At 42.8% G+C, this 24,442-nt stretch overlaps 1 protein-coding gene and 1 pseudogene across 2 annotated transcripts in view; one reads left to right on the forward strand and one right to left on the reverse strand.

Moving 5' to 3' along the window:
• Positions 1-24,442, forward strand: part of LOC309550703 — a 167,092-nt pseudogene that overhangs the window by 137,104 nt on the left and 5,546 nt on the right. The window contains exon 7 of the transcript XR_014226168.1: positions 869-1,794. The product of XR_014226168.1 is annotated as an uncharacterized misc_RNA (transcript). The remainder of the gene's footprint in view (positions 1-868; positions 1,795-24,442) is intronic.
• Positions 1-24,442, reverse strand: part of LOC309549773 (gastrula zinc finger protein XlCGF66.1-like) — a gene marked incomplete at its 3' end in the record, with an annotated part of 313,385 nt that overhangs the window by 53,132 nt on the left and 235,811 nt on the right. The window lies entirely within an intron of this gene.

The raw sequence follows: 24,442 nt of genomic DNA on the forward strand, positions 1-24,442 counted from the left end.
CTTGTCTCCCCCCCCTTTCCTGGCCTGCCAGACTTTATGCTCGGATAAGGGTCTGGTATGTATTTTGGGGGGACCCCACATTGTTTTTCTTTATTTTGCTGTGGGGTTCCCATTAAAATCCATACCAGGTAAGACCCCTACGCTTTTTTTTTTTCCTTTTTTTGCCGGAATGTATTTTTCTTATTCAGCTGTCAGTAAGGAAGTCCATTGACAGCTGATGACTTATCAGTTGTTATGGACGCGGCGGCTGGCTTCCTGGCCTTGCTCCTTAACAACCAGCTATTCACTGTGCCCTGATTGGGCAAAGCTTTGCCCAATCAGGGCTTAGAACGCACGGTGCAGCGCTCAGTGCATTGCAGGGCATTTAGTGGGGTGAACACCTGCTGAACGATCTGCAAAATCTGTTCTTTTGCGAACAGGTGAACAGGCGATGTTCGGTCCAAACTTTTGCTCGGCCTAAACCGTCCGCCCAACTCTATTGTTCTCCCCTCATTTTCACTCTCTGACCTCTGGTGGGGTTCAGCTCTGCTGTTATTCATGACTAAATCATGGACTAAATAAGGAAGTGCAGGACTTCTTGTGTTGGGAAGATGGCAATGAGTGATAGAGGGGGAGGGGACACTCGTCCTATAATCCCCTCATCACTGTCACTCCAATAAAAGACAGTTCTCGTTGTTTCCTCACTCTCTGACTAAGGTCCATGGATAAAGAAATTAACTGGTAGAAGATCAGAGGACCCATTTACTAGTTACCTTGAGGGTGGAATTGTAAGATACTCAGAGACAAAGCTGTCTGATGTGGGCGGAGTCCTGGTTTAGGGGAACCAATCTGCTGATGTCTAGTAATAATCTTTGTATTTCTATTTTAGTAGATGGACGGGAGATGAGAAAAACCTCAGAGGATTGTCTCACTTTGTCTCCAGACTGTAAAGTAGAAGATGAGGACATCACACAGTATAGTCCAGGAGAAAACCCGGCTACCTCAAATGTCCATCCGGCACCACACAGTGTAGATGGACCATCGTATTCCTCTTATCCTGAGGAACCTCAGACTGTGAGGGACAGTGCTGTCCTGCCATTTGATAAGAGGTTTTCCTGTACTGAGTGTGGGAAGTGTTTCTCTTTTAAATCTGGTCTTAATGTGCATAAAAGATGTCACACAGGGGAGAAGCCGTATTCCTGTCCTGAGTGCAGGAAATGTTTTTCACATATTTCCCATCTTTACAGACATCAGAAATCTCACACAGGGGAGAAGTCACTTTCCTGTCCTGAGTGCGGGAAATGTTTCTCACAGATGTACAATCTTTACACACATCAGAGATCTCACACAGGGGAGAAGCCTTATTCCTGTCCTGAGTGCGGGAAATTTTTTTCAAGAAAGTCCAGTCTTTACACACATCAGAGATTGCACACGGGGGAGAAGCCACTTTCCTGTTCTGAGTGCGGGAAATGTTTTTCAAATAAATCCAATCTTAAAACACATCAGAGATCTCACACAGGACAGAAGTCCTATTCCTGTCCTCAGTGTGGGAAATGTTTTTCACGTAATTCCAGTCTTTACACACATCAGAGATCTCACATGGGGGAGAAGCCGTATTCCTGTCCTGAGTGTGGAAAATGTTTTTCACGTAATTCTAGTCTTTACGCACATCAGAGATCTCACATGGGGGAAAAGCCATATTCCTGTCATGAGTGTGGGAAAAGTTTTTCAGTGAAGTCCAATCTTAACACACATCAGAGATCTCACACAGGGGAGAAGCCGTATTCCTGTCTTGAGTGTGGTAAATGTTTTTCAGTTAAGTCCAATCTTAACACACATCAGAGATTGCACACGGGGGAGAAGCCACTTTCCTGTCCTGAGTGAGGGAATTGTTCCTCACTGAAGTCCTGTCTTCCTGTACATCAGGGATCCCACACAACCCTCGGGGTGTATTAATGCCTTGAGTACGGGAAATGTCTTCTATATGAATGTTGCTGGACATCACAGCTCTCATGTGGGGTAGAAGCACACTCTGATATACACCTCAGATATACTCCATGGCTGATCTTCATCATGTAAGAAACACTTCATAAGGAGATCACCAAAGACATGGATGAAGTGTTGTACCGTGTTGGCCATTGATAGCAGGAGAAAAATAAACATGTCATTACCTTTCATTGGCTGAGTATATTTTTTGGTGTAAGCTTTACAAACACTTAAAAAAAAAAGTTGGAAGAATGTGAGAAGCTATCATCCATCCTTGACAAATGTTGGTTGAATTTGACTCCATACAGTGATTTTCTATGATCTTTCTCCAGATCATAGAAAGGCTCCAGGCTCCACCTAGTGACCATAAGGCCATGTTGCACTATTCTTCCTGATTTTGGTATTTCAGGAAAAATGCTGCATTGCGGTCACTACATGGAGCTGACGATCATAGGAAAGCCCTGTGACTATATTAGTAATTTGTAATGGTGGAATGAATGCTTGTCACAGTCTTCCAACAATTTATTTTAGAAATCCACTCCTTAATTGACTTAAATCAGGCATGGATCCTACAAATAACTAAGAGATCGTACTCGTACAATGAATTCATCAGGCATGGTTCCTACAAATAACTGAGAGATCGTACTCATACAATGACTTATTAGGCATGGTTCCTACAAATAACTGAGAGATCATACTCGTACAATGATTTCATCGGGCATGGTTGCTACAAATAACTGAGAGATCATACTCATACAATGACTTCATCAGGCATGGATACTACAAAAAACTGGGAGATTGTACTCATACAATGACTTCATTGGGCATGGTTCCTACAAATAACTGAGAGATCGTACTCATACAATGATTTAATCAGGCATGGTTCCTACAAATAACTGAGAGATCGTACTCACACAATGACTTATTAGGCATGGTTCCTACAAATAACTGAGAGATCATACTCGTACAATGATTTCATCGGGCATGGTTGCTACAAATAACTGGGAGATCATACTCATACAATGACTTCATCAGGCATGGATACTACAAAAAACTGGGAGATTGTACTCATACAATGACTTCATTGGGCATGGTTCCTACAAATAACTGAGAGATCGTACTCATACAATGATTTCATCAGGCATGGTTCCTACAAATAACTGGGAGATTGTACTCATACAATGACTTCATCAGGCATGGTTCCTACAAATAACAGAGATTGTACTCATAGAATGACTTCATCAGGCACGGTTCCTACAAATAACTCAGAGATCGTACTCATACAATGATTTCATCAGGCATGGTTCCTACAAATAACAGAGAGATCGTATTCATACAATGACTTCATCGGGCATGGTTCCTACAAATAACTGAGATCATACTCATACAATGACTTCATCAGGCATGGCTCCTACAAATAACTGAGATCATACTCATACAATGACTTCATCAGGCATGGCTCCTACAAACATCTGGGAGATCGTACTCATACAATGGCTTCATCAGGCATCGCTCCTACAAATAACTGAGAGATCATACTCATACAATGGCTTCATCAGGCATCGCTCCTACAAATAACTGAGATCATACTCCTACAATGACTTCATCAGGCATGGCTCCTACAAATATCTGAGAGATCGTACTCATACAATGACTTCTTCAGGCATGGCTCCTACAAATATCTGAGAGATCGTACTCATACAATGACTTCATCAGGCATCGCTCCTACAAATAACTGAGATCATACTCATACAATGACTTCATCAGGCATCGCTCTTACAAATAACTGAGATCATACTCATACAATGACTTCATCAGGCATGGCTCCTACAAATATCTGGAAGATCGTACTCATACAATCACTTCATCAGGCATGGCTCCTACAAATATCTGGAAGATCGTACTCATACAATGACTTCATTAGGCATCGCTCCTACAAATAACTGAGATCATACTCATACAATGACTTCATCAGGCATGGTTCCTACAAATAACTGAGAGATCATAGTCATACAATTACTTATGCATGGTTTCTACAAATACCTGAGAGATCATACTAATACAATGACTTAATCAAAAATGGCTCCTACAAATAACTGAGAGATTGTACTCATACAGTGACTTCATCAGGCATAGTTCCTACAAATAACTGAGAGATCCTACTTGCACAATGACTTCATCAGGCATGGTTCCTACAAACAACTGAGAGATCATACTAATACAATTACTTAATTAGGCATGGTTCCTACAAATAACAGATTGTACTGCTTATGGATGTCCTGCCCACAATGTACATCAAACAGGCAACCCGTGCATGCAGAGCGATGTACTTGCACATTGCTGGCCTCTTCAGGGTTTTAGGAGGTGTGCATGTGCATCCCAGTCCCAACCCCCACTGTGATTAGACACAGCATGTCAGTTGTATCCAATCACAGCCCAGAGCTCTGTCATCAAAACCGGGCCCTGCACAGTGGGAATGATCTCTTTGTTCCTTCTCCCTGCAAAGCATGGAATAGGAACACATTGATTTATAGTAACAATCAGAACACATTAGACACATTCATTTATAACTAAAGGCAAAACTTTTTTTTAGTTTTATATAGAGGGAGAGGGATTAGCACCCCTGTAAGTTTTTATTGCTGCCTGTGTCCCCATTAGGGAGAGTCACCCTCTCTGTTTTTCCTGTTTACCATTATCATCGAATGTAATAAAAAAATCCTAAGTTTTTGGTTGCCCCCAGAAAAGTAATAGAGAGGAAACCTCCCAATGGGGATACTAGTTCTGGTGACCTGGGGGGTCCCCAAGGAACTCCCTTCATTTGCATGTATTAAATCCCCCCGATGGGGCACAGATGGCAAAAAACAATCTGACAGGAGTTATCACCCTTTCTTACTCTATTCAAAATGAGAAAGAAAGTTTTGCCTATAGTTCTACTTTAACACATTCTTGGGCACACAGTTAACCCTTTGATTGCCCCTCGATCTTAACCCTTTCCCAGCCGGTGTCATTAGTACAGTGACAGTGTATAGTATTATCACTGATCATAGGGTTGCACCAATACCGTTTTTTTCAGCGAGTACGAGTACCGATACTTACAGTCAAGTACTCACCAATACCGGTGGAAGTGATGTCAGCTTTGGGGGTGGAGCATCTCTACATCTTCTCCAACCCTGTGAGCACCTCCAGCAGCCCTGATTTCCTATTATCGGCGGACCGGGACACCTATGTAGATTATTTTGCATGTGGCCAGATATGTACTGTGAGTTCTATCATTTTTAAACTGCCCACTAGATTGCGCTTGGGACAAGAATTGAACTACATTCCTGTTTGAATCAAATGCGATTCTTTGCAGTGCGATTTGTGCCCATTCATTTTGTATTGATGCAAATTGCACAACAAAGTATCGGTTTTGTTATCGGGAACAGGGCTGGTTCACACTACCATGACCAGAAAGTCGCCCCGTGACTTCAAGAGACTTGTTTAGAGACTTGGAAGAGACTTGGAAGAGACTTGTTTAGAGACTTGGAAGAGACTTGTGCACTACTTTGAAGAGACAGGCGACTTTGTCTGTGGGGAATGCCTGGCTAATCTCTTTCTTCTTCCTGGAAAGTCTGATAACAAGTTGTGTCAATTAAGATAAGGAGGCGACTCCCATTGAAGTATATGGGACAAGTCGGATCACAGGTCGCCTCAAAGTAGTACAGGACCCTTTTCTGAAGTAGGAGCGACTTCAGTAGTGCCAATTAAGACGGCACTGATTGATTAACATTGCTTTTGTTATGTCAAGCGACCTGGAGCGACCTGGGGCTACACAAGTCGCCTCACAAGTCGTGCTAGTGTGAATGGGCTCTTACATGAGTACCAATCATCACACAAATGTTTGGTATTTCCCATATTCCAGTATTTCTGATGGCCATTCTTCTCATCCAGGGATTGGCTGAGGCTGTATTCAGGACCAGTTTAGACTCCGCCCTCTCCTGCTTACTATGTTTCTATAAAGTTCTGGAAAGACAGGGGGAGACAGAGAAGCCTGCATCTACAGAACTCAGAGAAGGAAAAACACAATCATGTCTCCACTTCTAACAGCGAGCCAACAACTAAATTTACCTCATTTACAGCACCTGACCTAGGAGGGCGCTACATATATAAAAAAACTTCCTTTACCTTGCAAAGTTTTTTTCACATCACCTTCTTTTAAACATCACATGTTAGAGTATATGACTCATTTCTCAGATGTTCACAGGCTTCACAGACAGGCACAATCATTTCTCGGCCTCCCTTTCTACACAAACATGAAGGGAGGGGGTGAGGAATCTGGACAGACACAAGCAGGCTCTCTCTCTCATTCAGTCTCAAATCCCTCTCTGCTATAAATGATTTCTTAATTAAACATACAAAAACTTTCTAACAAAGACTTCTGTCTTTCTCATACCATTCTTCAACCACATTATCCTGCAGAAAGGGGCCACTGCCATCATTGAATACCCTTTCCATGAAGGGGTGTACTTGGTCAGCAGCAATGTTTAGGTAAGTCGTATATATAAAGTAACATCTACATGAATTGCAGGACCCAGGGATTCCCTACAGAACGGAACAAAGCATCGCACAGCCTCTGCCACCTTACCTTCTTCCCATACTGCATCCTGGTGCCCCTGTTGTAAAATTTTGTCGGACCCGTGAAAAAATCGGACCTCGTCACTTCCGGTTATAGAGCATCACAAAACAGCGGATGGGAGTCGTCCGTGCGCATGCGCAGAAGACACTTTTCGAGGTTTGGCAAAATTATAACAGAGAGCGGACAGCTGATTGAGAGGAGGCGGGGCTGAGGTGCGACGGAGGACGGAGGACACATATGCAGAGCTGGTGGAGGAGGCGGGACAGAGGTGCGGCCGTGTAATATATGCAGGACTTTAGCGACTCCTTATGTTTTATTATCTTTAGCAATTATCGTATTATTTATCCTTAGGATTTCATTACATTTAGTATTTCTTATTTTGTATTATATAAATAGTAAATGTAATGAAATCCTAAGGATAAATAATACGATAATTACTAAAGATAATAAAACAAGGAGTCGCTAAAGTCCTGCATTTATTACACGGCCGCACCTCCGTCCCGCCTCCTCTCCCGCCTCCTCTATTCAGCTCTGCAGATGACGCGACGGTGTCTTCCGTCCCACCTCAGCCCCGCCTTCTCTCATTCAGCTGCCCGCTATGTGTTATAAGTTTACCAAACCAAGATAACGTCTTATGCGCATGCGCACTTGAGACTCCTATAACCGGAAGTGACGAGGTCCGATTTTTTCACGGGTCCGAGAAAATTTTAGAACACCACCTCTTTCCCAGGTAGGCAAATGACGCACACACAACCCAGGACATCCACATGATGGAAGAAGGTGGCCTGGTCTGATGGATCACATTTTCTTTTACATTGCGCTGTGGTCCAGTTCTGATGCTCACATGCCCATTGTAGACACTTTTGTCTGTGGAGATGGGTCAGCACCAGCACCTTGACTGGTCTGCGGCTTCACAGCTCCATACACAGCAAACTGTGATACCCATTTTATTGCTTTCAACACATCAACTTCAGGGACAACATGTTTACCTGCTGCCTAATAAATCCCACCAAATTGTCAGATGCCGCTGTAACAAGATAACCAATGGTATTCATTGAACCTCTCAGTGGTTATAAATGTATGGCTGATTGGTGTATATTGGCCGCCCTATGCGCATAGTGCAACAACGTGCTACAAAGTGAAAATGGGGACTTAAAATATCTGAGGAATGCCCTGTAAAAAGAAAAAAATACACATTTATGTATTTTACAAATGTGCTCTGTGCTCTGCCAGCATCTGGCCTCTGAAGCTGGAGGTGTGTGGTAAACATGAATGGGGGGGGGGGGGGGATCACAGGTCCAGCTCTCCTCTGATCACAGAACTCCATGGCATTCCACCGGCTACACAAGGCCAAGCCACCCCACATGTGCGTCCTTGCAGCTCTGGTTCTGTGCTGAGCGCACACTCGCTGTGTTCTCCCAGTACCCTGACTGAGCTGTCACTGACAGCTCCCAATCTATCTTTGTGGTCGGGAGCCACGGGGATGGACTTCCAATTGTGTGACCACTGTGACAGCTAATCACAGCAATTGTGTAATCGGGAAGCCACCTCCCAATGCTGACACCCACTTAAAGGGCCACCAGGAGGTTAACAAAATGCAACCAAATTCAGCCTGTAAAGAAAATCATTATTACTTACCTTGGGGGGCACCACTGAACTCCGCTGTCTGCAAAAGATAAGCTTGCTGAAGACGCTTCCACATCCGGCATACTTCCAGGAACCCCACGGCACTGTGCCACCCCTTCCATTGGCCCCTATGTCACCAAATCCGGCATACTACCAGGAACCCCACGGCACTGTGCCACCCCTTCCATTGGCCCCTATTTCACCAAATCCGGCATACTTCCAGGAACCCCGCGGCACTGTGCCACCCCTTCCATTGGCCCCTATGTCACCAAATCCGCCATACTTCCAGGTACCCCACGGCACTTTGTCACCCCTTCCATTGGCCCCTATGTCACCAAATCCAGCATACTTCCATGAACCCCACGGCACTGTGTCACCCCTTCCATTGGCCCCTATGTCATCAAATCCGGCATACTTCCAGGAACCCCGCGGCACTGTGCCACCCCTTCCATTGGCCCCTATGTCACCAAATCCGCCATACTTCCAGGTACCCCACGGCACTTTGTCACCCCTTCCATTGGCCCCTATGTCACCAAATCCAGCATACTTCCATGAACCCCACGGCACTGTGTCACCCCTTCCATTGGCCCCTATGTCATCAAATCCGGCATACTTCCAGGTACCCCGCGGCACTGTGTCACCCCTTCCATTGGCCCCTATGTCACCAAATCCGGCAAACTTCCAGGAACCCCGCGGCACTGTGCCACCCCTTCCATTGGCCCCTATGTCACCAAATCCAGCATACTTCCAGGAACCCCGCGGCACTGTGCCACCCCTTCCATTGGCCCCTATGTCACCAAATCCGGCATACTTCAAGGTACCCCGCGGCACTGTGTCACCCCTTCCATTGGCCCCGATGTCACTACTGTGACTTTTAATGGTGCAGGAGCCAGAAGACAACAGGAACAGCAGGGGGCGCACTCCTGGAAGTGTGCTGGATGCTAAAGAAAGACAAAGAAGCTCGGCAGCATAGAGTGGTAAGTATTTTATTTTTTTTAGGCTTGCCTTTTTAGTGAGTCACTTCAAAGTGGACCCAGAATCAGAATTTATTTTTTCATGTTAGGTGCATGTATGTCCTTGTGACATTTCCAAGTATTTATAACCTCTAAAGATATCACAGTACTCCTCCTGACATTGTATTCATTGGGTGGATGGAGCCATCTCTGTTCATATAGCATTCAGGGTCAGCAATTACTTCCTGGACTGCAATTCCAGCTCAGAGGTGTCACAATTATGTACTTACAACATTGGCCACACGGTGGCAGTGTTTCCCAGCAATACAGCCGAGCTGCAGTGATAAAATTGGCCACACGATGGCAGTGTTTCCCAGCAATACAGCCGAGCTGCAGTTTTAAAATTGGCCACACGGTGGCAGTGTTTCCCGGCAATATAGGTGGCTGCAGTTACAAAATTGACCACACAGTGGCGATGTTTCCCAGCAATACAGACGAGCTGCAGTTATAAAATTGGCCACATGGTGGCAGTGTTTCCCGACAATACAGCCGAGCTGCAAATACAAAATTGGCCACACGGTGGCAGTGTTTCCCGGCAATACAGCCGAGCTGCAAATACAAAATTGGCCACACGGTGGCAGTGTTTCCCAACAATACAGACGAGCTGCAGTTATAAAATTAGCCACATGGTAGCAGTGTTTCCCGGCAATACAGCCGAGCTGCAATTACAAAATTGGCCACACGGTGGCGGTGTTTCCCGGCAATACAGCCGAGCTGCAATTACAAAATTGGCCACACGGTGGCAGTGTTTCCCGACAATACAGATGAGCTGCAGTTATAAAATTGGCCAAACGGTGGCAGTGTTTCCCAGCAATACAGCCGAGCTGTAATTACAAAATTGACCACACAGTGGCAGTGTTTCCCAGCAATACAGCCGAGCTGCAGTTATAAAGTTAGCCACACGGTGGCAGTGTTTCCCGGCAACATAGGTGGCTGCAGTTATAAAATTGGCCACACGGTGGCAGTGTTTCCCAGCAATACAGACAAGCTGCAGTTATAAAATTGGCCGTACGGTGGCAGTGTTTCCCGACAAACCTTCAGTTTCTATTAGAGATAATATTTGACATGTGACTGTTCCATTTTTTGTTGTTGGAGAGAATTGGAACTGCACTGATATTGTTATAAAAATACCAACAATTACAAATCTGCATTTTATTTACATTGTAAAACGTCCATATATATGTCTCATTTATTTAACCTCTTGCTGTCTAGGACATTTTTCACATCCATGTACAAATTAACAATTCTTTTTTTTTTGCAGAGCGCCAGCCACAGCATTGCACCTAATGATTGCAGAGCACCAGCCACAGCATTGTCCCCAATGATTGCAGAGCACCAGCCACAGCATTGTCCCCAATGATTGCAGAGCACCAGCCACAGCATTGTCCCCAATTATTGCAGAGTGCCAGCGATCCCCCCGCACTTACCTCACGGACGGTCTCGCAGCTTCACTTCAGTCCCCGGCTCCCCGCGTCTCCGAGTCTTCAGTCCTCCCGCGGCGCCTCCTCCTCGACCAATGGCATGGTGTTTGCCTTTCGGTCAATCAGGAAGCGGGAGGACCCGCTCCCTGATTGGCCAGGAGGAGGATCCGTGTGACAATAGCAAATTCTCATTCGCTATTGTCACAGAATGGGCGGGTCGGGGCGCACTGCTCCGCTCCCTGGCCGTCACGTCTGCGGCTGCGGTCCGAGTGCGGGACATTCAATTGTACTGCGCTCGGACGCGCAGGGGGATTCAGCAGGTTCTGCAAACTTGCAGAAAGTTAGTAACCGGTTCTATGGAACCGGTGCGAACCGGCTGAATCCCACCACTGGTTACAGCTTATCGGTAAATGTGATTTCTGCTGGTAGAATTCTTCTCTCACACTCAGCGGAGATACCCGCCTGACAGGGTAGTGAAGGGCTCACTTAGTTATAGCTATTAGCGGCCGCTCGCCCGCCCACCCGGTGTGTTAGTTCATTTATACACATAGTCGTAGTAGTGACACCACCGGGGGGCAGGACTTTTCAAACCTGGGCTGCGCCCGCTGCGGCCATCATTAATTTCGGCATCTTTAACCCATTTTCGGCCGAAATGGAATAGGCCCATTATGTAACTAGTAAAAAACTTTATTGATAGAAAAATTCCCTGACTAAGGAACACATGAATGAAATTAGAACATCACCTCCACCAAACAGCATAAATAACAACACATAAAATGTGACAATGGTTAAAAAATGTCCAAACTGAAGACCAATCCAGAGTGCACTAACATGTATGATGTACTCCCGAGTGGTTGTGCAGGGTATCAACTACTCCACAAGGAAGTTACAAGTGTTGATCCTCAAGGGTGTAAATCAAGCAGTGCATACTACCATAAGGTAGGGATTAATCCGACATCCTCATGCTAAAATAAAACAGTGTGTGATATAGAGCATTCCTCATAAAATTCAGTGGAAGTTTGGTACCGATGAACGGAGATACTATTGAGCAATATGGGATCCAGAAGGAAAGGGAGCATCAATGCTGCACAGACAATTAGTCTTCATGAAGTAATTAGAGATACGGAAAGTACCCACAAAACGTATGACACTTGATGTGAATAATGAAGTGGTTGGCAGCATCAGTAGTGGAAAAGCAATTGAAGCAAGCTATATTATTATTGGTATTATTGATCCGCATCTATAATTTGATTAGATAATTCTCTAGAGTGGTTTTCTCTTTATACCACCACTGCACCTTATATATCTAGTAGTTGTTTACTACTAGATTGAAATATATATATATTTATCTTTTTATTTAAACTTTATTTCTGATATTACATACAATGCAGGTCCAACAGCCCTACTTTGAAAGTAAGGAGGCCTGTTTATTCACACACAGGCACAAAGAGATATACACTGTGGGACAATCCCCCCTCCCCCTTAGCAGCCAATCCACATACACATATACATCCATAACAAGTTGATCTTAAGGCAGACAGAAACAATAGAAACATTGGGATACAGGTACTTAACAATAACAAACCCCACCCCAGCTCACTATCTAGCAAGGGTTTATGAGTCACTCCTGCAATATTCTGGCAATAGGGGCCAGGGAAACTGGACAAGGATTTATGCCTTTCCTCCGCTGAAACTCCTGCCGAGCCTTCTACGCAGGATAGAGGTGGAAGAGATTCCAGTCATTCTGGTGGCCCCAGACTGGCCTCACCGGTCTTGGTACGCAGACCTGGTAAGGTTGGTCACCGATGCTCCTTGGAGACCTCCTCTCAGGGAAGATCTGCTGTCTCAAGGGCCGATATTCCATCCTGATTTACAGTCGCTTGCTTTAACGTCATGGCTTTCTGACTCTGTGGCTATTGAAGGCCAGGAAGTTGAACTCCAGGAAGATATATCATCGTACATGGAAATCGTACATTTCATGGTGTGAATCGCTGAAGGTGTATCCTTGCTTGTTTTTAATAGCTAGGGTTTTGGCCTTTCTACAAAAAGGGGTTGAACAGAGGCTGGCTTTGGGCACTATCACGGGCCAAGTGTCGACTTTGGCTATATATTTCCAACGCCCGTTAGCTATGCATGCCTTGATTCACACTTTCATTCAGGGAGTGCGCCATATGGCTACTCCGAGATGATCCCCGCTACTTCTGTGGGATCTGAATTTGGTATTTCTGTTCTTAAAGAGCCTCCTTTTGAGAACATTCGGGAGATTTCTCTTCTTTTATTGTCTCAGAAGGTTGCCTTTTTGGTGGCTATCACTTTTGCCCGCAGAGTATCAGAATTGGCGGAGTTGTCTTGCCGCTCACCTTATCTGGCGGTTCACAAAGATAAGGTGGTACTCTGACCTAATCATTCTTTTCTTCCTAAGGTGGTTTCTGATTTTCATTTGAATGAAGACATTGCGCTGCCTTCACTCTGTCCCAAGCCCAAGCATCCCAAGGAAATTGCCTTGCATTCTTTGGAAGTGGTTCCGGCGATCAGGGTTTACCTGGCGGCCACTGAGTCTTTCAGAAAATCAGAGGCTCTTTTTGTCCTTACCGAGGGACCTCGCAAAGGATTGGCCGCGTCTGCAGGCAGACGGTTGTTCAGGCTTATTCACTGAAGGGTCAGGTTCCTCATTTCCCTGTGAAGGTGCATTCTACTAGAGCACTGACTGCTTCTTGGGCTTTTCGCCATCAGGCGTCAGTGATGCAAGTTTGCAAGGCGGCAACTTGGTCGTCTGTGCATATGTTCACAAAATTCTACAAAGTTAACGCGTTAGCATCTTCAGATGACTCTTTTGGTCGCAAGGTTTGGCAGGCTGCTGTTTAAAAGAGAACCTTTTTTTTTTTTTGCTTCTCTATGAGGGTGTTCTAGGTGAGCTCCAGTTGTTCCTGGTTGAGCTCCATGTCACCTGGTTGGCTAAGTTTAGCCTTTGGGGAATTTCGTTCTTTTTTGCCTTGTTTTTCCCACCCCTCATTCATATACTGCTTTGGGACGTCCCAATGGTCTAAGAAGATATGGAGCTGCGTCTGTCAATGGACGATAGAGAAAACTGGATTTTTGTACTTACCGTAAAATCCTTTTCTCTGAAGTTCATTGACAGACGCAGCACCCACCCCTCTACTTATGAGAGAAATGGGGTTTTTTTTGTCTTCTAAACACTGCTTTCTGTGAATCTGAGGGCTGTAGCAGAGTGTGTGGGGTTATGCCTGCAGGGACAGCCCCATAGGCGTGGTAAAGCTTTTTCCTGCCTAGTGTCCTATTCCTGATGGGAGGAACATAACCCAATGGTCTAAGAATATATGGAGCTGCGTCTGTCAATGGATTTCAGAGAAAAGTATTTTACGGTAAGTACAAAAATCCAGTTATTACTGCTCGGGGGGAGACATTTTGTCACCTTTAATTTTGCAGTAAAATTGATTGCAGGTTTAGTCATGTAGAACATCTGTTATATGGATACAAAGAACCCCAGCCGAGAGTAAAGGGTGGAAATGGCTCCTGATCCCCAGATTTGGGCAATTATGTTACCAATATAAATGGAAAAAAAACCTGTGCTATGTGTAACAACTCAAATACCTACACAATTACTTATACCGGACTGCTGCTGTAACAAAGGTAAGTATTCTATTTATCAACTAGAAGAGCATTATGTGTCATAGCGCTGTCCTATTGTGTGTGCACATAAATTATCACAAATACACTAAAATATGTGGATACATTCATATATAAAGTGCTAGGGGCTCAAAATAATATCCTCTGCAGATCTACTGTTTCCACTTTACACCTACTTCATTGATCTTATGGTGTTTATCAATAATCTAAGAAAACTGAAGCATGTGAAAATTCATATACAACATAAAGTGCTTTGTGCTCAAGATGCTGTCCCCTGCAGATCCACTGCTTCCACTTTGTACCTATTTATTTATTTTATAATATTTGCTCCTATGATAAAAATCTGTGCAAATTCATGTAATTATACAATATTGTGTGCTCAATATAGTGTTCTCTGCAAGTCCACTGCTTCCACTTTGCACATACTTCAATGAATTTATATTGCTAAAAAAAAGTCCACAAATGAATGAAAAGTTGATAAGGTGTGAAAGTTCTCCGTGCTCCAAACTGTGCCAGCTGTAGTGTAGCCACGCCTTCTTCCACCTCTTACACACGTGATGGTTAGGGCGCCCCCTTAGTAGTGCTTCCCCACTCACCAGAGCAATATGACTCCCAGCTTTTCAGCTACCAGAGTCACAAACATCCTTCACACTCTCCTCACCTCCGATGGCAAAGGAACTGGATTCTCCTCGCTCACTCCTGCAAGTCTGCTGCACTTTCTGTCAGTCTCCCTCCTAGACTCGGCTTCCTCCTCCGACCGCTGTTCCAGCAGGAGCTCCGCCTCTTCATACACACTCAGGGAGGAGAGAAAGGGGAAGGATATACAGTACATACACACACAGCACAAGGCCATGTTCACACTACCAGACGTTTCTCAGGGCTGCAGTTCCTCTGAGCTCCACAAGGTGGTGATCTCACTTCTACCCAGACAGGAAGTCTCTATGGAATACAGACAGGAAGTGATGTCAGATTCTGACAGGACTTTCCATTTGGTAGGACGGAGACAGAGACCATTGAGTACTGTCCGTGATACTTTTTTTATTTGCACTACGGAGAGAGAAGACAATGCAGGAATTGGCGGCAGAGGAGGTAATACATAGATTAACCCCTTCAGGGGGATCAGTTGATGAATAATATATCTTGCTTCCAAAGCTGACCATACACGGTTCAGTTTTATCGTTCAGCCAGTGAGTAAAGAAACTGAACCAATTCCTGGGTCCATCCACACATTGGAGGGGGATGGGGTAATCCTCCCCACTGCACTATTGTATTCTGACAATGGGGGGTGCTCCTCCGCTCTCAGAATACACAGATCAGTGATGAAGCTATTGGCTGCAGCTTCTGATCGAGTGATCCGGCAGTGACCACACATGGATGGAAATGTGACCGATCCCTGCTGAACCAGCTGAATTTCCATGTATCTATGGTCACCTCCCCTCCCCCTCATCTCCTTCATTATGTAAGTCATGCTGAGATAATCTCCCATTGGCTGAGCAATATTCTCATTTGTCTCTGAGCTCCTTCTTGCTATTCCTCGTCCTGCCTGTTGTTTCCTTGGATTGATTTTCTGTGTAGTGACCCCGGCTTCATCTCTTGGATGCGCTCGTCTGTTGCTTGTCCTGACCTTTATCCTGATTCCTGGATCTCCTCCTCATCTCTCCTCCATATCCTCTTACACAGATTTTCTCCACACCTGCAGTGACCCTGGGGTGGAAAGTTGGCACCAGCATGCAGCAAAATCCATCCCCACCATTGGGAGCTCTGGAAATAATTGTCTGTTAGCAGAGATGTATAGTAACGAAGTAGAACTACTTAAGTACTGTACTTAAGTACTGAAATGCGGTATCTGTACTTTCCTAGAGTAGAATTTTTTTCTCCTACTTCTACTTTTACTTCACTACATTTTTTCGATGATTTCGATACTTCTACTCAAGTATTTTTTTTTTGTGCTGCATAGTTACTCGTTACTTTTAAAAAAATTACCACTACCAGAACAGTAGATGGCAGGTTGCATAAAGCTCAAAAAAATGTGTATAATGTCATTTGTAAATCAGCGCATACGAAAATAAAGGCTGTGTATAATAAAAGCTGCTATACCAAATCTTTCCAATAAAAAGAAAATATGAAACAAACAAATAAATGGTGCTACAGCGCTTAAAGTGCATCAAGAAACTACTAACAAACACAGGTTAATCATTTGAATAAATCATTTGAAATAATAAAAAACAATATGATGTTCATACTTTTGACTTCTTTCTTTAATAACTACATAACACAGTACTTGTACTTCTACTTTCAGTACTTGAGTAGAAATTTTTTTTCAAAACTACTGGTACTTTTTACTTTTAGTACTTAAGTAGCAAATTTTTTGAAAAAACTACTTGCAATACTTAAGTAAAAAAAATGTTGAATACTTTAGTACTTCTACTTAAGTAACTTTTTCTGCGAGCACTTCCACTTCTACTCAAGTAATTTTTTGATCGAGCACTTGTACTTTTACTCAAGTAGAAATTTCGAGTACTTTATACAAGTCTGTCTGTTATTTACACTCCATTCCTCCGCACGTCACCTGCTCACATGAGAGATTACTTTCACACATTCCTGACAGATTTCTGTATGGTAAAGGTCAAAGTTCACTCTTTATTTTAGAAGTGGGAGGCACCCGGGAACAATGATTTGGTTTGTATGGGAGCCTCAAATAGAGGACCCCTCAAATCTCCCCATCTAAATGTCCCTCCATCCAGAGTCTATATGTCCTATGACATCACACTGACCTCACAGCTCCTCCCCCCAATGTCCATCCATCTGTCTTTTTTTTCTCATGCTCTTAGGATGTGTTCGGACCCTTGGCATCCTCACTAGTAAAGTGGGTCTGTTGGTCCTGCGTTGTATGTAATGATGACAGAATGCCTGCAACAAACTTTTACTCTGCGCAGTGTGGGGGTCCTGTGTGGGTAAATTATACCTCAGTCTGAGGTGGGGCTTTAATCAAATGGAAACCTGAATGGTGAGGTGAGGAGGATTCTGGGAATTTCATTTGATTTTACTATTTGTGTTCAGATCTAGAGTTTTCCTCCTGTGAAGTCTGGAGATCACATGACCATCACATTGCCTCCACCTCCCTCCCTGATAGAATAGAGAAATACAAAGAAGATTCTAGAAGTCACCAGAGAGATCATAGAGGAGAGGTGAGCGGTGCTGGGAATTCTGGGACATTATCCAGTAACAGACAAGGGATGTGTCTGGATGGTGACTGTATCATTGTGTGTGTCAGGTTCCTATAAGGTGTCAGGATGTCACTGTCTATTTCTCCATGGAGGAGTGGGAGTATTTAGAACAGCCATCACTAAATGGCGGCCCGCGGGCCAGGTCCGGCCCCAATCACTCTCTTACCCGGCCCGCAGCGGTCGCGCCATTTAGATGCCTGTTCTTCTCTCAGCTGTCACGCTTTCACTTTCATCTTCACAGAGCCAACTGCGGGAGGCAGTGATTGGTTGCTAAGATAAAGGGCAGTCCAAGCAACCAATCACCAGCTTGCTGCTTCCGTCCACTATTCAGAGCTACTGTGACTCCCGTCCTCCTGTCTGTGTAAGGCAGGGGAAATGTGTGAAGAGAGAGAGGTGATGTGTGGCGAGGATGGAGCAGGAGGAAGCAGGGACTACAGCAGAACAAGGTGCAGTGTATGAATAGGTCACTATTTTTACAGCATTAGAAAACTATGATCACTGAGTGGGGAGAGATGTTGTAGCAGTGATCACTGTGAAGGAGGTAGTAAGCAGCGACCACTGCTGCTGATTGATGGGAGATCAATGTCTGAACCTGTCTAAACCCTACATCTGGTGCCTGCTATGTCTGCTGTGTGTGATGGTTGCAGGAGACATTGAAATGGATCAAAATGCTAACTAATTGTCAGAGTGCTATAGTGCTTTTTTTCTCCTATCTCAATCTTAAGTTCAGTCGTTGTTTGCTGCCCCCTATTTTATGTTAAGGGGCACACTGATGGGCACAGCAAAATGTGTCCATCAGCATGCCCCTTAAAGTGGTTGTAAACCCCCAAGTAGTGTTTGTATCTAAAGGTAAGCCTATAATAAAGCTTACCTATAGGTACTGTAGATATCTACTAAACTTGCACCGTTTGACGTTATCAGCACATGCGCTCTGAATGAACCCGTGTGCCCTGTGCCATGATTGGTGGCTCCCGCGCGCATGCACAGGAGTGACGTCATCACTGCTCTGGCCAAACAGATGGCCATTGAACAGACAAGGAGTCACTGCTCAAGGTGGTGTAATTGCCTGATGACTCACACCGGTGCATGCCCCGATTCACCTCCGTGAAAACTTGATAAAAGAAAAGGAATTGGCAGCACTCCAGGTTGAGTCAAAATCCAGATTTATTGACTGGACATCCAAATATGACAATCGTGACAAGGTAGACGCGTTTCACACACTAACTGTGTGCTTAATCATTACAAAGAAAAATGGATATAACATCTCAATATATACACACACAAAAATCCAATCATCAATTAAAAAACAGGTGATACAAATAAGGGGTAAACCATTTTCCTAATTACCGAGGACACTGATAGACCCATAAAACATCTATGTGAAACCAGTGAAAAATCAAATGTGAATGCTGTGACACAATTGTGTATGAAAAAATATATAAATGCAAAAAATCTGATAAAATCTAAATATGTATAAACTATATGTGAAAATTAAATGTATTGTGATTAAAGATATGGATAAAATTACCATTGTTTAATAATATGTGTCAATTATAAAATGAGAATAAAAGGGCAAAAAAAATGCACAAAAAATATACAAAAATACAAGGAATAGTGAATATATATATTGATATCTGTACAATCCGATTATGTGAATATAAAACTATGAAATAGTTTGTTATTAAATTTTAAAAATGTTTTATGTCAAATATATAAATCTATTCGTGCATATTAGTTGTATGGGTCAGAAGAAAATCGATCGTATGACATACACAGACCAAACGATATATGTACAATAAAAACAATTTTGAACAATATCGTTTTTAAAACAAAATAAACACATATGATCCTGTGTATATATACATCAACCGGTCACCCATAAAAACAATTACAATCATATCAGACCGGAGAGAGATATATAGTTCGAGGAGATCAAGACTACATACATCAGATTATAACACTAGATACCGAACAAGATAGAGGATCCATACATGGTAAGATCTAATTGTAGAGAATCCATGATTGGAAGGATATATGGAGGGATAGGGGATCCATACATGGTAAGATCTAATTGTAAAGAATCCATAATTGGAAGGATAAGGGATCCACACATGGTAAGATCTAATTGTAGAGAATCCATAATTGGAAGGATATATGGAGGAATATAGGCCTGGAAGATGAATAACTACACAGAGTATATTTAATATTATGCAGGATGATGGCCAAACATTTAAGCTCATTATATAAATAAAATATAAAGTATATGTAATAATATAAACTCTGCAGTGTTGGCCATATCATGCTATAAACTCTTAGGGACGGACATCGAGATCTAGTCAGAGTTCAAAGGATCCGAGGGACAAAGCTAGATACACCAGACTACAACACTAGATATCGTGCAAGACAGGGGGTCCATACATGGTAAGATCCAACTGCGCAGAATCCGCACATAAAATGACATAAATATGGGAGATAAATAACTATGCAAATTATCGTTAATATTTTATTTATATAATGAGCTTAGAGGTTGGGCCATCATCCTACATAATATTAACGATAATTTGCATAGTTAATTATCTCCCATATTTATGTCCTTTTATGTGCGGATTCTGCGCAGTTGGATCTTACCATGTATGGACCCCCTGTCTTGCACGATATCTAGTGTTGTAGTCTGGTGTATCTAGCTTTGTCCCTCGGATCCTTTGAACTCTGACTAGATCTTGATGTCCGTCCCTAAGAGTTTATAGCATGATATGGCCAACACTGCAGAGTTTATATTATTACATATACTTTATATTTTATTTATATAATGAGCTTAAATGTTTGGCCATCATCCTGCATAATATCAAATATACTCTGTGTAGTTATTCATCTTCCAGGCCTATATTCCTCCATATATCCTTCCAATTATGGATTCTCTACAATTAGATCTTACCATGTGTGGATCCCTTATCCTTCCAATTATGGATTCTTTACAATTAGATCTTACCATGTATGGATCCCCTATCCCTCCATATATCCTTCCAATCATGGATTCTCTACAATTAGATCTTACCATGTATGGATCCCCTATCCCTCCATATATCCTTCCAATCATGGATTCTCTACAATTAGATCTTACCATGTATGGATCCTCTATCTTGTTCAGTATCTAGTGTTATAATCTGATGTATGTAGCTTTGATCTCCTCGAACTATATATCTCTCTCCGGTCACCCCGATATGATTGTAATTGTTTTTATGGGTGACCGGTTGATGTATATATACACAGGATCATATGTGTTTATTTTGTTCTAAAAATCATATTGTTCGAAATTGTTTTTATTGTACATATATCGGTTGGTCTGTGTATGTCATACGATCGATTTTCTTCTGACCCATACAACTAATATGCACGAATAGATTTATATATTTGACAAAAAAAATTTCTTAAAATTGAAAATTTAATAACAAACTATTTCATAGTTTTATATTCACATAATCGGATTGTACAGATATCAATATATATATTCACTATTCCTTGTATTTTTGTATATTTTTTGTGCATTTTTTTGCGCTTTTATTCTCATTTTATAATTGACACATATTATTAAACAATGGTAATTTTATCCATATCTTTAATCACAATACATTTAATTTTCACATATAGTTTATACATATTTAGATTTTATCAGATTTTTTGCATTTATATATTTTTTTATACACAATTGTGTCACAGCATTCACATTTGATTTTTCACTGGTTTCACATAGATGTTTTATGGGTCTATCAGTGTCCTCGGTAATTAGGAAAATGGTTTACCCCTTATTTGTATCACCTGTTTTTTAATTGATGATTGGATTTTTGTGTGTGTATATATTGAGATGTTATATCCATTTTTCTTTGTAATGATTAAGCACACAGTCAGTGTGTGAAACGCGTCTACTTTGTCACGATTGTCATATTTGGATGTCCAGTCAATAAATCTGGATTTTGACTCAACCTGGAGTGCTGCCAATTCCTTTTCTTTTATCAGCGGCCCTGGGTACACCTCCCCTCAAGAGTAGCTGACTGTCACCATTTTGTTCCCAAACTGTTCAGACAGAAGTGTTTTGAACCAAAGCAGCCAAATTTAAAACCAATAAAATATAAAAACATTATTTAGGCTCCACAATACCCCCAAAGTGATTTCAAATAAACATCTCTAAAATTAACATGCTTTTGCTTACCATCAATAATTCAGAGTCGCTCCAATGACTCACTCCCTGGGGCCACATATCGCAGGATTGCCATCCTTTTCCTTCCCTTCTTTACCAAGCACACCACCGCTTGGCACCCATCAGCTGTGTCTAGAACAAGAAGACAAAGAGGATATCATTTAATCACAAATTATAAAGGAAGTTCCAAAGGCTGTGAACACCCCCCCCCCCCACACATCCACATCTTTTGGCATATTTATTCCACATATTGACTTACCAGAGATTCTCGCCACGGCCTTCTTCAGCGCTCTTGGATTGCGCCTCTTTATGTCACTCAAAGAGCGCTGAAGGTCCTGCACTGATGTGCGGTGGTGGAATCTCTGCCACAGCTTCAAATGCAGGTGTCGCATAATGGTTGGCTTGGTAAAGTTTTTCATGGGGGAGTCATACCGATGGAGGAGGAGGACCTGTGGAAACAAAAATTTATGTTTTACCAACGTTCCAAAAAATTGTGTTAGCAAAACTCAAAACATACATAAAAAAACCATTAGAGATTTGGGACCAATGGTTACTGTTTCTGGTGATTAGGGATGAGCTTCAAGTTTGAATAGAAGCTAAGTTCGACTCAAACATCGGCCGTTTGATTGTTCGTCGAATGATGAATAAATGTGCTTCTTTGCAGACAATTCAAGCGCCCATAATGCACTGCATGCGCACGGTGCATTATGTGATTGGCCAAAGCATGCACCCTTAGTAAATGTAAATAAAATCAGCGCTAAACCACAATAAAACAGTGTAAAAAATGCCAATGGCAGCATACATTCAGTGCTTCCACATAACACAAATATAGGTATAAAATAAAATTAATGTAGCGCCAAAGTAATACTGCAAATAAATCAATAAATAACAAAAGATGGTGACTATGCACAGTGAGATAAAAGTGCTACCATATGTTTAAACCATATAATAATGTGATTCTGTTTCCATAATCACTATCAGAAAGTGTCACAGTGGATATAAAGTGCTAGTGCTGTCAAAAATCCTGTGACAGTGATAAAATAACCATATAAATATTCCAAAATTATATCAAATGGTGGCCAATAAATAAATATATTGAAATGCATAAAGTGCCAAGTTCATAAAAAATTAAAGGTATCTTCAGTGATGTGCAAAATTGCAATAAAGGTGCTGGTGCTCCAATCTTATACGTGTAGCCCTGCCCTCTGGGGAGTGCTGTAGTTGCAGTGAGTGCCCTACTGCAGAGGTAGTCCACTGAGTGACTCCAATCAATCCACTGTCCAGCTTTTTTCTAGCAGTTTTGCACTGACTGCAGTAGTTGCTGTGAGTGCCATACTGCAGACAAAGGTAGTCCTCCACTGACTCCAGCCCAGTCCAATCCACTGTGACATGTGTACCTGCTGCCTTGCTCTTTTGCTAGCAGTTTTGCACTGACTGCACTGCATTAGTTGCAGTCAGTGCCTTACTGCAGAGGTGGTCCTCCACTGACTCCAGTCCATCCAATCCACTGTGTATGTGTATTTTTTGTGTAGCTGTCGTTGTTGCCTAGCTTTTTTTCGAACAGTTTTGCACTGACTGCACTGCAGTAACATATTGCAGTGAGTGAGTCCACTACTGCTGCACTTTATTATGCATAATGCACAATCAGATGTTGTGAAATGCAAAGCAAATGTCCCTGCAACTGAAGATTTCCAATCATTTTTTATGCAGTTATGTGAAGAACAAGCACTTTATGTTAAAAATGTAAATAAATAAAGATTCACATGTTTATTAAGAGATTTGTGTCGAATTTCGTGTTTTTTGGGCAAAATTTTACATGTTTGAAAATATCGGCCGATACCTATATGCGATCGGCAAAATATCAGTATCGGCAATGAAAAACCGATCTCGTTCGATCACTAATACATACACACACAGCACAAGCCTGTGTTCACACTGCAAGACGTTTCTCAGGGCTGCAGTTCCTCTGAGCTCCACAAGGTGGTATTGCTTCTACCCAGACAGGAAGTCTCTATGGAATACAGACAGGAAGTGATGTCAGGTACAGACAGGAAGTTCCGGGTGAGAGGTGAGTTGGGAGGAAGTAGAGAGGAGACGTTGCTGGAAGTTGCAGCAGATGAGGTAATAAGATCTTATTTTCTGTTTTACACCCAGTAACCCCCCGTCATGTCCGTCCTCTTCCTCCATAGTCACTGTGACGTCTTTTATCTCCAGCAGATGATGATACACACATATATATAGTGTGGAAACCTAGATTAACCCCTTCAGGGGCAGAACATTTCCCCACTTTCGGGGTCGGAACATTCTCTTCATTTTGGAGATAAATTCTAGTAATATGTTCCTCTCAACAAACAGCACTGACAATAAATAGAGAAGATAATGACCATCCTGACTAGAGATGGGCTCGGGCGTGTTCAAGTTTGCACGTACCCGATCCCGCCAGGAAGCCAACACTGCACTCCGCTAATCACAGACAGTGAGACATTTCCCGATCCGCAGCTGCACAGATCAGTAAATGTCTCACTGCCTGTGATTAGCGGACTGCAGTGTCGGCTTCCTGGCGGGATCGGGTACGTGCAAACTTGAACACGCCTGAGCCCATCTCTAATCCTGACCATACATGGCCTACAAAGGGCAATTATTACACAACACAGGCAGCCAATGGGCAATCATTACAATATGCAGCCAACACAATGATGGAGTGCAGGGGTCAGGAGTATGGAGCATAGAGC

Source organism: Pelophylax lessonae (genome assembly GCF_965119305.1).
Source record: "Pelophylax lessonae genome assembly, chromosome: 3".
NCBI lineage: Eukaryota > Metazoa > Chordata > Amphibia > Anura > Ranidae > Pelophylax > Pelophylax lessonae.